Source organism: Oryctolagus cuniculus, chromosome 4 (assembly GCF_964237555.1).
Source record: "Oryctolagus cuniculus chromosome 4, mOryCun1.1, whole genome shotgun sequence".
Lineage (NCBI taxonomy): Eukaryota > Metazoa > Chordata > Mammalia > Lagomorpha > Leporidae > Oryctolagus > Oryctolagus cuniculus.
Window position 1 is genome coordinate 357,252 of NC_091435.1, and position 15,869 is coordinate 373,120.

Below are 15,869 nucleotides of genomic sequence, written 5' to 3' on the forward strand. Positions count from 1 at the left end.
ATCCATACTTGATATGAATGAAATTTTTTCTCATGAAATTGAGATTTTAAAGAGAAATCAAAATGAAAAATTCAGGGCCGGCATTGTGGCTCACTTGGTTAATCCTCCTCCTGCAGCGCCGGCATCCCATATGGGCGCCGGTTCTAGTGCCGGTTGCTCCTCTTCCAGTCCAACTCTCTGCTGTGGCCTGGGAGGGCAGTGGAGGTGCTTGGGCCCCTACACCTGCATAGGAGACCAGGAAGAAGCACCTGGCTCCTGGCTTCGGATTGGCAGCACCAGCCGAGGCGCCCGTTTGGGGAGTGAACCAACGGAAGGAAGACCTTTCTCTCTCTCACTGTCTATAACTCTACCTGTCAAATAAAAAAAAAATGAAGAATTCATAGAACAAATTAAAAAAATGTGGTGGAAAGCCTTAACAACAGAATAATGAGGCAGAAGAAAGAATCTCCAAGCAAGAAGACAAATCTATGAAATTTTTGAGTCACACCAAAAAAAAATTGAAAAATTAAAAACAGTGCTGGAGATTTATGGGATACTATCAAATGACCCAAGATATGGATCTGAGGAATTCCTGAAGTAGTGGAAAGAAAGAATGGATTAGAAGGCCTATTCAGTAAATAAATACAGAAAACTTCCCCAATTTGAAGAAAGAAAGGGACATCCAAGTATAGGCAGCACATAGGAACTCCTTCTAGACATGACCAGAAATGATCTTCACAAGAATACCTTGTAGCCAAAACTTTCAACAGTAAAACATAAAGAAAAGATTCTAAAATGTGTGCAAGAGAAATGCCAGATTACTTTCAGAGGATCTCTAGTTAGACTCACAGCTGACTTCTCATCAGAAACTCTACAGGCTAGGAGAGAATGGAGAGACCTAGACCAAGTCTTAAGAGAAAAAACAAACAAACAAACAAACAAAACTGTCACCCCAGAACAACACACCCTTCAAAGCACTCCTTTTTGAATGAAGGTGAAATAAAGACCTTCTCTAACACACAGAAATTTAAAGAATTTGTCACAACTCATCCAGCCTTACAAAAGATGCTTAAGGATGTGCTACACAGAGAAACACAGAAAGACAGGCATCATTATGAAAGCTCAAGAAATTTAACAACAATAAAACAAACAATCCAGTTAATAAATGGACAAAAGACCTGAACAGGCATTTTTCAAGAGAGGAAATTCAAATGGACAAAAGACACTTGAAAAAATTCTCAGAACACTAGACATGATGGAAATGCAAATCAAAACCACAATGAAGTTTCATCTCACTGCAGTTAGAATGGCTCTCCTGCAGAAATCAACAAATGGCAAATGCTGATGAGGACATGGGGGGAAAGGTACCTGATTCCTTGATGGTAGGAATATAAACTAATACAGCCACTGTGGAAGACAGTAGAGACACCTCAGAAATCTGAATATAGACCTACACAAGATCCAGTCACCTCACTCCTGGGAATTTACCCAAAGGAAAAGAAATCAACATATGAAAGAGATCTGTATTCCCATGTTTATAGCAGCTCAATTCACAATAGCTAAGATACGGAATCAACCCAGATGTCCATAAACTGATGACTGGATAAAGAAATTATGATATATACTATCGAGCACTACTCAGCTGTAAAAAAAAAAAAAACCAAAAAACAACAACAACAACAACAAAAAACACCAGAATGCTGAAATGCTTTCTTTTGCAACTGGAAATCATTACACTTAATGAAATAAGCCAGTCCCAAAAAGGAAGATACCGTATGTTTTCCCTAACAGAGTACTTGAAATGTAATGTGCTGGAGTGAAACAGACATTTTGAGATTTGATGATTGTTACACCCCTTGTCTCTACTGTTGAGGAACAGTGTTTTTTAATTCACACTATTCGCTGAACTCTTTACTTAGTATAGGGTTAACCTCATAAGTAATAAAGTATACTGAAAACAGTTCTTTGTAAAAATTAAGAGTGGGAATAGGAGAGAGAGGAGGAAGAAGGGTTAGAGTACAGGTGGGAGGGAGAGTAGGGCAGGAAGTATCACTATGTTCCTGAATCTGTGTAAATGAAATTCATGAAACTTGTATACCTGAAATAAATTTTTTTTAAAAAATGTAATCAGGGGCCAGCACCATGGCTCACTTGGTTAATCCTCCACCTGCAGCGCTGGCATCCCATATGGGCGCCAGGTTCTAGTCCAGGTTGCTCCTCTTCCAGTCCAGCTCTCTGCTGTAGCCCGGGAAGGCAGTGGAGGATGGCCCAGGTGCTTGGGCCCTGCACCCACATGTGAGATGAGGAGGAAGCACCTGGCTCCTGGCTTCGGATCGGCGTGGCACACTGGCCATAGCAGCCATTTGGGGAGTGAACCAACGGAAGGAAGACCTTTCTCTCTCTCTCTCTCTCACTGTCTAACTCTATCTGTCAAATAAAAAAAAAAAATTATTGTAATCAGCACTCCCTGGGGGCTCCTCAACAACATAAACTCAAGGGCCACACCCAATCAATAAAATCCAAATCTGCAGTTTACCAAGATCCTTGAGTGAGTCCCATACAATTCAAGTTTCAACATGAGACCTCCCAGTCCAAGAGGTTTCTCTAGGCAAGATATGTCAGGGAAGGCATTGGCACTGCAGCATAGTGGATAAAACTACCGTCTGTTGTGCCAGCATCCCGTATGGGTGCCCGTTCTAATTCCAGCTACTCCACTTCCAATCCAGCTCTCTGCTATTCTGCTATGGCCTGGGAAAGCAGCAGAAGGTGGCCCAAGTCCTTGGGCCCCTGCACCCACATGGGAGACCTGGAAGAAGCTCCTGGCTCCTGGCTTCAGATCAGCCCATCTCCAGCCATAGCAGCCATTTCGGGAATGAACCAGCAGATGGAAGACTTCTCTCTTTATCTCTCTGCCTCTGCCTCTGCCTCTCTGTAACTCTGCCTTTCAAATAAGTAAATGAAATACATATTCAAAAAAAAAGGCAGTGAGGTGCACCTGGGAAAGCAGTGGAAGACAGCCCAAGTGCTTGGGTCCCTACACTCACGTGGGAGATGTGGAGGAAACTCCTGGCTCCTGGTTTTGGCCTGACCCATTCCTGGCCACTGCGGATGAAACCAGCGGATGGAGGACCTCTCCCTCTCTGCCTCTCTGTAACTCTTTCAAATAAATAAATCTTTAAAAAAAGAAAATCAATCTCCAAATAGTAAAAGTAGGAAGAATTACATATACATGCACACAGACATGTACATTTGTGTACATGCAGAACATGACTGGAAGGATGCACAACAAATTACTGAGAGCTTATCCCCAAGGAGTGGCCTGCTTCTTTGCTTGGCCTTGAGTAGAGTGTGAAACACATTTCATTTTATACTTTTGACTTCTTTAAATGTTTTAGCACAATCAGCAAACAATCCTTGGAATTATTAAGTGTGGAAGACAGATTTGACCATGTGGTATGGCTACCTCATATGTTACTAAGAGAAAATTGATGAATTATATGCACTATTTTTACAACCTGAGTCTAAAATTATTTCAAAGTAAAACGTTTATAAGTGTACAAAAGAGATTATGTACAATTGATGTTGTTTGTTTTTACATGTTTGTTAAAATTTGTCAATTAAACCATATGGTTGGGCCAACACTGTGGCATAGTGGGTAAAGCCATCACCTGCAGTACTGGCATCCCATATAGGTGCCTATTCTAATCCCAGCTGCTCCACTTCTAATCCAGCTCTCTGCTATGGCCTGGGAAAGCAGTGGAAAATGGCCCAAGGCCTTGGGCCCCTGCAGCTACGTGGGAGACCCTGAGGAAGCTCCTGGCTTCTGGCTTCGGATTGGTGTAGCAGCTGGAAGACCTCTCTCTCTCTCTAACTCTGCCTTTAAAATAAATAAATAAATCTTTTTTAAACAAATAAGAAACCATATGGGCTTGGAGGTTTATTTTCTAGAAGGTTTTAAACTATGAATTTATTTTCTTTAATAGTTATAGAACTATTCAGGCTATCTGTTTCATTATGGATGCATTTTAGTAGTTTGTGTTTTTTAAGGAATTTGTCCATTTTTCTAAGGTGATCCAAATGTAGGGGTGGAACTATTCTTAGTACTCCCTTATCATCCTTCTAATGCCTGCAGCATCTCTGTCTAAATGTTGCCTCATTCATCTCTGATTATCGTAATTTGTCTCACGCCTGAATTCTTTCTTGCGTGAAGACAAGAACCCCACAGCTTCCATGGCCTTCCCTCCAGTGACAAAAGTAATTCCAATCAAAATTCTTCCAATTTTTTTTTGACATGGAAAATGACAAGTTGATTCTAAAGTGTATGTGGAAATGCAAAGAGCCAACATTAGATCAATCAAACTTGAAAAACAAAATGGACAGACTTCCTCTTCTCAGTATGGAGACTTCTTGTTAAGCTACGTTTCCTTTCAAATGAACTTGTCTTTGGAGAAGAGTCTGCAGAGGAATATGCTGTTCTGTCCAAGGTCAAACGCTACCTGTCCTCTGCTGCATCCCCCCATCAAACTGATGGTGACTTCTAGGGGCGCGCTGGGCAGACTCAGGCAAACCAACCAAAACTTCAGCTTCTGTTCACAAGCCACCCTATGCCTGCCCCCAACTCAGTTCCAAGGGCCCACATTCCATCTGTTTCTGATCTGCCCCATTCCTGCTTCCATAATCAGAGGGTTCTCGCTGTTCTATCATTCTCACTGTCCAAAATCTATTCTGCTAAGAACTTCTAATTGTTAGAGCCTCTCCAACCATTTCAGTGCTACTTGGGAAGGCCCTGATGAGTATTAACCCAGGAAATCCTCTGCTCCCAGAAATGCTTCTCTGAAAGCCTGTCCAGCCTGGGCTGCCCAGATGCCCACTCTCCTGGACACCCTCTCCTGAGGGCGCTGCCTTCAGTCTGCCCCACAGCCAGCCTCCCTTCTCTGCCTTTCCTTCGTGGCTTCCTGGAAGTTTTCTCCCAGGCCTCCCTGCAGGTTCAGTCCTTCCTCCTGGGCACTTACATTCACTACTGATGTGCTAATGACATTCAAGCCCTTTCCACAAAGGACCCCATTCAAATACTCAAAGGTCCCCGGAACACCACTGGATTCCCAGAGACCTTCCTACAGCTAGCTCCTGCGCTTTGTCTTCCTGGGCAGCAGCACCAGCCCCCAGGTGCTCACTTGAGGAACTCCAGACTCTCTGGACCCACCTGCACCGAACTGGACCACCTTCCCCTCCCCACAGCGCTGTCTCAGCCAGCAGTCTCCTGCCCTGGACAACTGCAACAGGCTCTTTCTCTACCCCCAATTTCAGATTCCTAAAATTGACGTTCTACTTGCTCCAGGATAATTTTTCTAAATCAAATAGAGAGAGCACAGACACTGTCAACATTTTATAAAGAAACATTTTAACTACTGATTACTATCTTAAAAGAAAAAGAAACTGCAGGCTCCTTTATTTACTTATTTGCAAGATTTATTTATTTTGAAAGTCAAAGTTACACAGATAGAAGAGAGGCAGAGAAAGAGAGAAGTCTTCCATCCACTGGTTCACTCCCCAATTGGCTGCAATGGCCAGAGTTGCGCCGATCAGGAGCCAGGAGCTTCTTCTGGGTCTCCCATGCGGGTGCAGGGGCCCAAAGACTTGGGCCATCTTCTACTGCTTTCCCAGGCCATAGCAGAGAGCTGGATCGGAAGTGGAGCAGCCGGGACTCCAACCAGCACCCATATGAGATGCCGACACTGCAGGCATGGCTTTACCCACCACACCACAGCGCCAGCCCCTCCATTATTTATTTTAATTGGTTAAAATAAAGCATACAAGAATAAACTGTCCTCAGTGCTCCTTTTTAAAAACACAACATTGGCCATGTGTTTCAAGGCTTGTGTAAGCTCTGGAATGTGCACAAGTCCTGCATTTCCATTCCCGCTCTGCCCCGTTAGAGAGGAGGGCAGAAACCTCCAGAAGGTACACTTTATGGTACTCCTCTTCTTAACAATGTCGTGAAGCTGAGTACACACTGTCCTAGGTTATTTAAGACAGTGGCCACTGGTTTAACTTTTACAAGTTAAATTGAACGTTCAGTCCCCCAATCCACCAGACACACTGCAACTATTCAATGACCACATGAAGCTAATGGCTACCACGGTGGACAGCACAGAGCATTCCCATCACGGCAGAAAGTTCTGAACAGGCCCCTAGAGAGCTGACCAGCTGCTTGCTGGTCATCTCACACGTCCACAACACCTGACTGGCTGCAGAGAACTCAATCCCAACTTCTCAGAGGCTGTGCAAACACTGCTGTGAGGCAGCCCTGTGACTCCCAACCTGTATCTGCACACAGCTGCCTGTGCAAGCTGGACTCCCATGGCTCAAGCAGCTTCAGCTCACACAATCTTCTCTGCCCTCCTGCCTCACAATGTGTAATCCTGACCCGCAAATATCCTACACACCTAGCTGAGGGCCTTGCCCTGGGGAGGAGGACAGGTACTTTCCCTGAAACACTGTGATCCTCCCTGCCAACAAATGGCTGGTGAAAGGTCAAGGCGGCCAGCGCTGAGGGCAGCAATGTTTCTCTCTACAGAGTCCTCAGGATTGCTGAATGGGGAAGGTAAACACTGACGTATCAGTGCTCCTACAGAAAAGTAAGGGGTGCTCAGAGTCCCGTGGGGGAGGAAGTATGCCCAGCTCTCCAGCACCACAGTCATTCTTCAAGGGAACAGCTTGATCTTGGAGTTGCTGGGTAGGAAGTCAGAAATTTAGTCTGTGTGTGTGCAAGAAGGGCCTGAAGACCAGCACCTACTGTGGACACTCTGAAGCCCAGCATCTCCCACTTCCAAGTCCTGCCCAGACCCTGACGGCCTCCCAGGTGGTCCCAGCCCTTCCCCAAGGAAAGCTCCCAGAAGGATTCTCTCTCAGGACCTGACCTGATAACATGTGGCAATAAAACTTTCTCAGAGGCCCTAAGGGAAGCGCCTCTGCTCTGCCTGGGGCCAGCAAATCTGGGGAGGAATTTGCTGATTTTCACCCAACAAACCCTTCCCCTAGGACTCCACCTCCTTTGTCCAGGAGAAAAGGGGGAGGAGGGTAAACAGACTCCCTTAAAAACCTAAGGAGTTAGGCCGGCGCCGCCGCTCACTAGGCTAATCCTCCACCTTGTGGCACCAGCACACCGGGTTCTAGTCCTGGTCGGGGCACCGGATTCTGTCCCGGTTGCCCCTCTTCCAGGCCAGCTCTCTGCTGTGGCCAGGGAGTGCAGTGGAGGATGGCCCAAGTGCTTGGGCCCTGCACCCCATGGGAGACCAGGATAAGTACCTGGCTCCTGCCATTGGATCAGCGCAACGTGCCGGCAGCAGCGCGCCGGCCGCAGCAGCCATTGGAGGGTGAACCAACGGCAAAGGAAGACCTTTCTCTCTGTCTCTCTCTCTCACTATCCACTCTGCCTGTAAAAAAAAAAAAAACAAAACCTAAGGAGTTAAAACAAAGACTGCACTCAGCCCTCTGCCTCTTGGCTGAGCGCCCCCTGCCTGGCCTACCCTGGTGTAGTCTCTCTATTCAACCATGTAACCTGGCTCTCCCCCAGTTCCAGTGACTGGGTACTCTCTCCCTACCCCTCCATTCTGATGGATGCCCTGTCCCTAATAAAACCTTATCACTTCACCCCCTGTCTCATGCCTGAATTCTTTCTTGCATGAAGACAAGAATTCCATGGCCATTTCTGCAGTGACAGAGTCAGGAGTCAGGAGTTGGGTTAGGCCACAAATACCTATTAAACAGCACGAGGGTGGTGACTCGGTGATGTTAACAGCAGCTGTTTAACAATGAGGCATTTGTTTTGCTTTGTTTAATAATTCAGGTGATTTTTTTTTTAAAGATCTATTTATTTATTTGAAAGGTGGACTTAGAGAAAGAGAGATAACAGAGAGTAGGACAGAGAGCTCAATCTTCCTTCATCTTGTTCACTTCCCCAATAGCCGCAACAGCCAGGATTAGGGTAGGCCAAAGCCAGGAGCTTCTTCCAGGTCTCTCACAAGGGTGTACAGGCCCAGGCACTTGGGCCATCTTCCACTACTATCTTAGGTGCATTAGCAGGGAGCTGGATCAAAAGTGGAGTAGCTAGGACTCAAACCATGCCCATATGTGATGCCGATGCTACAGGCCAGGGCTTTAACCTGCCGAGCCACAGAGCCGGCCCTCACATGAGGCACTTGATAAACATTTTGTGAACACAATAATGGAGGACTCCCTCAAAGTCACGTCAAACTGTCAAAATAGTCATGCTCACCAAGTGGCATCTGCATGCTCACTCTGACCACACTCTGCCTCCAGTTTCTTCCTGCTCCACTAATCTCTCTGAGGGGACAGAGATCCTGCACAGGGGCCTGTCAGACATAACCCTCCTCCATGGCTCCCTCTCCCCTGGGCTAAGTGCCAATCCCTGGAACCTGGAAGGCCTTGAAATTTCTTCTACTCCCTTAGTCCCACACTCCACCCACAGGGACCTCCAACAGGACAGGCCCTCACCTGCTTGGGGGCCTTTCCACCTGCAGTACCCTCACCCAGAGAAATGCCCCAGAGATACACACAGCTCCTCACCTTGATTTAAAGCCTAAGTTCACCCTCCTGAAACTGCGGCCTCCCAGTTCTAGGTCTGCACATACACCCTCACCCACTCCCAACCGCTTCCCTCCTGCTGTCAAGAGCTCTTATCACAACCAAATATTCCACATACTTTTTTCCTATTAGCACCCTCCACCTCCTGAATACGTAGCTACTGTAATCCTCAATGCACACATGGAGGCAGGAATGAAAGAAGCATGCCACTCCAGCCTCTCCCTGGACGTCCACACTTGCCTACCACAGGCCTTGTAGACATAACCCACAGTCAGTGTGCTCACAGCAGTTCTTTCTTGAAGTATTCTCAAATCTTTCCTTGTTTTCCCTCAAATCCAGTTATCCTCCTTCATTCCCCATCCCACCATTAAGCATGCAACAACTCCAATAAAAAACCTAGGACGCAAAGGTCATTTCAAAGCGGGCTTCCAGAGCTGTGAAACCAAGATCTCTTAATGCTGAGAGCAAAGACTGATGTTCCCCACAGGATGCCACAGTCACTCAATTCTGCTGTGTTTTCCTAAGGAGATATAAGATTAAAAAAAAAAAAAAAAAAAAAAAAAAAAAAAAAAAACACCACAAAAACAAAACAAAACAAAAAAACAACAACAGGATGCAATTCTTGCTTTCTCACTCCTTCTACCTTCAGATCCCAGGACCTCTCACCCCGCCCACAGCCATTACCCTACACCCATATCCTACCCATGCATCCTATCCTACACCCATGCCCTACCATATCTGCCCAGAAGCACTTGTCTCTCTCAGTAGCAGCACTTGTCTCTCTCTGGTTTTACTTCTGCCTGCGCCAAGCTGTTAGTGAGTCTTCCAGGACATAAGTAGTCAAAGCAACAAAGCTGCAGGGCTCCTTGTCACACTTAGACAGAAATCAAAGGTCCAGCCCCAGGCTGCCTGCCTGACCTGCCACCTTCAAGCCACCTTCCTCATCACACTATCCACCAGGTTCATTCCCCTGAGGCCACGATTCAGCTGGCCCAGCTGTCCAGGATACCCCTCCTTGTCATGTCCTCGTTACTCAAGTTGTCTGTCTCGAGCCTTCTTCCACCAGCACTCTGAAGACCCCTTCTAAGCCCACCCTCCCTTCGCCAGCTGTTAGGAGAAAGCAGACAGCTGAGAGGAAAGGTGCCTTTCTTTATGGAGGAGGCTGGAAGTAGATGTGACTGCTCAGTGGATACAACCCACACACCAGCCTGCTCTGGTGCCTGGGCCTAGAGGGGAACAAGGCAGGATTGGCCTCTGCTGTCAAGAAGCCTCACAATGGACGACTAAACCAGCGTCAGCCAAGGGCAGCAGGATCTGGAGAAGAGTGAATAAAAACCATGGGCCACATTCCACCTCAAAAACAGACCATCAGTGTTGGAGACAGACATTTAAAGCAATACCAGATAAACCAGCCCTTCTGGTGAAGGTCCAACAGGGACCCTGTCACAGTCCGTCCTCTGAGCATCTGACTGCATCACAGCACTGGACAAGTGTGCAGCATGCCTGTGAGGGAGCCAGTGGGTCTGGATGAGAGAAGAAAGGCAGGTCGACTGGGCAGGGAAAGTCTCAGCCTGAGGCAGCTCTGAGCAAGCTGCGGCCAGGCTGACCAGAGCCCTGCACCCATCAGCACTCCCAGGAACAAGCCCTTGCATGTGTGGACCCAGGGCACAGCAGCCAAGGCCATCAGGTGGCACACCCTCAGGGGGCCATCAGGGGAGTGAACCAGAACCAGCAAATGAAGACCTCTGTCTCTCTCTTTACCTCTGCCTCTCTGTAACTCTGCCTTTCAAATAAAAAATAAATAAATAAATAAATAAATAACAAACACTGATGAACAAAATTCATCACATATTCACAGACTGGAGGGATTAATATTGTTAAAATGACCATACCATCCAGAGTAATCTACAAATTAAACACAATCCCTATCAAAACAACAGTGACACTACTCACAGAAATAGAAAAGACAATCTTAAAACTCACATGTAAACCACAAAAGACCCAGAATAGCCAAAGCAATCCTGAGGGATTACTTACACAAAGCTGTAAGCCTCACAATACCTATCTTTGAAACACACTACAAAGCTACAGTAACCAAACGAGCACAGAACTGGTATAATAACCAATACAGAGACAAACAGAACTGAACAGAGAACCCAGAAATAAACCCATCACATATAGTTAACTGCTGCTTCTGACACCAGCATCCCCTATTGGAGTGACAGGCTGAGTCACGGCTACTCTGCTTCCAATCACATTCCCTGCTGATGTGCCTGGGAAAGCAGCAGCAGATGGCCCAATTACTTGGGCCCCTGCCACCCATCTGGGAGACCTGGATGGAGTTCCGGGATCCTGGCTTCAGCTAGGGTTGGGGTCATATGGAGAATGAACCAATGTATAGAAGATCTCTCTCTCTCTCCGCCTTTCAAAAAATAAAACTTTAAAAAAAAAAAAAAAAAGTGGTACTGGATAAAACCAGGTAGAAGAATGCAAAAGAATTAAAAAGTAGATCCCTGGGTTGGTGCAGTGGGTTAAAGGCCCAGCCTGCAGTGCCAGCATCCCATATGGGTACCAGTTCAAGACCTGGCTGCACCACTTCCGATCCAGCTCTCTGCTGTGGCCTGGGAAAGACGGCCCAAGTCCTCGCACCCCTGAGCCTGAATGGGAGACCCGGAAGAAGTTCCTGGCTCCTGGCTTCGGATCAGCTCAGCTTTGGCCGTTGCGGTCATTTGGGGAGTGGAAGACCCTCTCTCTGGCTCTACTTCTCTCTGTAACTCTTTCAAATAAATAAAATGATTATTTTTTTAAAAAAGTAGATCTCTACGTTTCACGATATAGAAAAATGAACTAAAAATGAATCAAACATCCAAGTGTAAAACCTAAAACTATGAAAATACTAGAAGAAAACATAAGAGAAACACTTCAACGCATTGATGTAAGCAAACAAATGAGATTATAGCAGATTAACAAGCTTCTGCAGAGCAAAGGAAATGCGTGAACGTGGGTGCAAGTCAAAGCCATAATAAAAGTCTCATTTCATCCCGATTAGAATGGCTAGAATTTGAAAGACAAAAATGGTGAAGAAGAGGAGAAAGAGAACCCTTGTAGAGTGTTGGCAGAAATGTAAATTAGTATAGCCACTATGAAAAATAGTATGGAGATTCCTTAGAAAATTAAAAATAGAATTACTCTATGATCCAGCAAAACCACTACTAGCTATATACCTAAAGAAAATGAAATCATTATATCAAAGAGATACCTATACAACCATGTTTATTAAAGCACTACTCACAATAATTAGGACATGGAATCAACTAAAGTAACCACCAACAAGTGATAGCTGAAGAATATATGAAATATATACAACAATGCATATTACTCAGCAATTAAAAAAGAATGAAATCCTGTTATGTGCGCCAAAGCAGATGGAACTGAAGGACATGTTAGCACCAACAACAAAGATGGCATGTTCTTATTCATCTGTGGAATAAAACTATCTCACTAAAGACAACAGTAGAATAATGATGACAAAAAGACTGAGTTAGTGAGGAGGTGGCATAGAAAGAGGTTGGAGGGCACCAGAATACAGTTAAATAGGAGGTATTAGTTTTAATGTCCCATAGCCTCCTATGGCAGTATAATCTACAGCATTCTATTAGATATGTCAAAATGACCAGAAAAGGGGCCGGTGCCATGGCTCACTTGGTTAATCCTCCACCTGTAGCGCTGGCATCCCATATGGATGCCGGGTTCTGGTCCCGGTTGCTCCTCTTCCAGTCCAGCTCTCTGCTGTGGCCCGGGAGTGCAGTGGAGGATGGCCCAAGTGCTTGCGCCCCTGCACCTGTATTGGAGACCAGGAGGAAGCACCTGGCTCCTGGCTTCGGATCGGTGCAGCGCCGGCCGTAGCAGCCATTTGGGGAGTGAACCAACGGAAAGAAGACCTTTCTCTGTGTCTCTCTCTCTCTCTGTCTATAACTCTACCAGTCAAGTAAAAAAAAAAAAAAAAGGAAAAAAAAAGAAAAAAAGAGGCTGCTTGAAATACTTGCACCCCCCGGCGCCACGGCTCACTAGGCTAATCCTCCGCCTTGCGGCATCGGCACACCAGGTTCTAGTCCCGGTCGGGGCACTGGATTCCGTCCCGGTTGCCCCTCTTCCAGGCCAGCTCTCTGCTGTGGCCAGGGAGTGCAGTGGAGGATGGCCCAAGTGCTTGGGCCCTGCACCCCATGGGAGACCAGGAAAAGCACCTGGCCCCTGCCATCGGATCAGCGTGGTGCGCCGGCCGCAGCACACCGGCCACGGCGGCCATTGGAGGGTGAACCAACGGCAAAGGAAGACCTTTCTCTCTGTCTCTCTCTCTCTCTGTCCACTCTGCCTGTCAAAAAAAAAAAAAAAAAAAAAAAAAAAAAGAAAGAAAGAAAGAAAGAAAGAAAGAAATACTTGCACCCCATGTCAGAGTGCAGGGTCTGAGTCCTCATCCACTTCCAATCCAGCTTCCTGCTGGTGTGTGTGCTGGGAAGCAGCAAGTGATGGAGAAAGTACCTGGGTTCCTGCCACCGATGTGTAAAACTGCGATGGAGCTCTGAGCTCTTGGCTTTGGCCCAGTCCAGCCAACTACTGTACGTATTTGGGGAGTGAACCATTACATGAAATTATTTATTTTCAAATAAAAATCTATCAATACACTTTAAAAAATCGTTGAAGGGGGCCAATGTTGTGGCATAGCAGGTTAAGCTGCTGCCTGCAGTGCCAGCATCCAATATGAGCACTGGTTTGAGTTCCAGATGCTCCATTTCCAATCCAGCTCCCTGCTAATGCACTTGGGAAACCAGTGGAAGATGGCCCAAGTACTTGGGCCCCTGCACCCATGTAGGAGACCTGGAAGACGCTCCTGGCTCCTAGCTTCACCTTGGCCGTGGCAGCCATTTGGGAAGTGAACCAGCAAATGAAAGACCTCACTCTCTGTCTCTTCCTCTCTCTCTCTCTGTAAGTCCCCCTTTTAAATAAAATAAAAGAAAATAAATCTTTAAAAAAAATCATTAAGGGAGGGGATCCAAAATGGTTGATTAGTGAGAAGATGCAGTGATGTAAGCCACAGTCGGATACCAGAGAAACAAAGGATGGCCACATTCCCAGGGGACTGATGAGAGAAATCTGCAGGGAGAACAGACAGAACAGAGACTCTGTGAAGCAGTGAGGAGAGCGGACAGGCACCAGCACCCAGTGCACGCCACAGTAACTCCCACGGATGGCGGGGACACGCACCTTCCCAGGACAAGGTGAGAGGAGGCTGCTGCAGCTCGTGCCACTGGTGGCTTTCACTAAGGGAGAACTCCGCGGCCCCCACTGACATTTAATCCATCCTGGGGAGCAGACAGGGAGGGCATCCACTCAGCTCTGGGAAGGGAAGTCACACTGCTCTGCTACCCTCCCCACCAACGCGCCAGACTGTTTGCTGAGCTGGAACTGCAGCCAACCGATCTTGACCGATCTTGACTCTGGGAATGGCAGGCGGCTCCCTCCAGGGACAGAGCAGCTTGCAGGGCTGAGAGTGGGCACCCTGCATCTTGTGACTTAAGTCCTGGGTGTTCACAGACATACCTGGGCAGGACTGAAAAGGGCATGGAGTGTAGCAGCACTCCGAGGAACCTGCCTGCTCCAACTCCAGAAGTTTGGAGCTTCCTGAGTGCCGGGGACAGAGCTCACAGAGGGTTGGTGGTCACCCTACGGAGCATGGCAGTGTTCTCGGCAGCTGGTGTGCCTTAGTGGGTGGGGTGTGCAGGCACTGGGAGCTCACTCCCAGCAGTGAATCAGCTGATGCATCTTGGCACAGAGCAGGGCCGAGACCGCGAACACACCCAGCCAGCATCTACATCCCCTCCCCCACCTACTACAATCAGAGGAGGTCCAACTTGGGTGTCACTCTGGACTCTTGCCCCACCCACAAACGGTGGCCAGAGCTTCCTGGCCCACCCAGCGCATACCTCTGGCTCTCTAGTGTAAACCACAAGCATTCTCCTCGAGTCACAGAGGCACAGTCCCAAGAACAAAGACTCAGAAGAGGCAGCAACAGGGGATGCCCGACAAGTATGAAAATCAACACGGAAATGCAAGACACATGAACAAGGCAGGCAATATGACTCCCAAAAGGAACACAGTAATACATTAATACAGGACTGTGAACACAGGGAGACTGAAAAAACACCCGACAAGTCATTCGAAAGAATGCTTATAAGATCACTCAAAAACAGAAACAGTTACGTGAACTAAGGAAATCCATACATGACATGGATGAGAAATTCTGCAAAGAGATAAAGATACTGACAAAAAATCAAAGTGAAATATTAGAAATGTGAAGATCAATAAGTCAAATAAAAAATACCACAGAAAGCCTTAACAGACTTTGTGAGGCAGAAGAAAGAACATCTGAAATAGAAAACAAGTCTTTTGAAAGACCTCAATCAGACCAAAAATTTAGAAAACCCAAAAATAGTGTTTGGGGTCTGTGAGATATCATGAAATGATCAAATATATATGTCATAGGAGTTCCTGAAGGTATGGAAAAACAGGATGGCTTATAAAACTCTGTGAAATAACAGCAGAAAATCTCCCCGATTTGGAGAAAGATGAGGACATCCGAATACCAGAAGCACATAGAACCCCACATAAGCATGACTGGAAAAGATATTTACCGTGATGCATTATAGTCAAACTTTCAAAAGTAAAACATAAAGAAAATATTCTAGAATGTGCAAGAGGAAATGCCAGATTGCCTTTAAATAATCTCCAATTAGACTGACATCAGATTTCTCATCAGAAACTCCATAGGGGAGGAGAGAATAGAGACACAGTCCAAATCCTAAAAGACAAAAACTGTCAACCCAGAATACTTACCCAGTGAAGCTCTCATTTATAAAGTGAAGGTGAAATAAAGACCTTCACAGACAAGCAAAAATTTAAAGAATTTGTCACCACCAGGCTAGCTTTACAAATGATACTTAGGGACGTACTAAACAGAAACAGAGAAAGATAAACAGCATGATGAAAGAATGTGAAGGCAGAAAACCTCTGAGTAAAAGAACAATGGAGGGGCCAGTGGGTGGAAGATTCTCATTTCTCTCTCTCTCTCTCTCTTTCTCTCTCCCTCCCTCCCTCCCTCCCCCCTTTGCTTCTGCTTCTCCTTGTAAATAAATAATCTTAAAAAAAAAAAATGGAGATTCAAAACAAACAGCAATAGGAATATTGGAAAATATGGAAAAATGATAGGACCACATCGCTACTTATCA

At 46.2% G+C, this 15,869-nt stretch overlaps 1 protein-coding gene and 1 non-coding gene across 11 annotated transcripts in view; one reads left to right on the top strand and one right to left on the bottom strand.

The window, feature by feature from the left end:
- The window catches only part of DIP2A (disco interacting protein 2 homolog A), a 112,818-nt gene that overhangs the window by 90,252 nt on the left and 6,697 nt on the right, over positions 1-15,869 (bottom strand). The window lies entirely within an intron of this gene.
- LOC127483076 (small nucleolar RNA SNORA25) lies at positions 8,994-9,122 on the top strand. Its single transcript, XR_007909042.1, has one exon. It is a non-coding gene; the product is annotated as a small nucleolar RNA SNORA25 (small nucleolar RNA).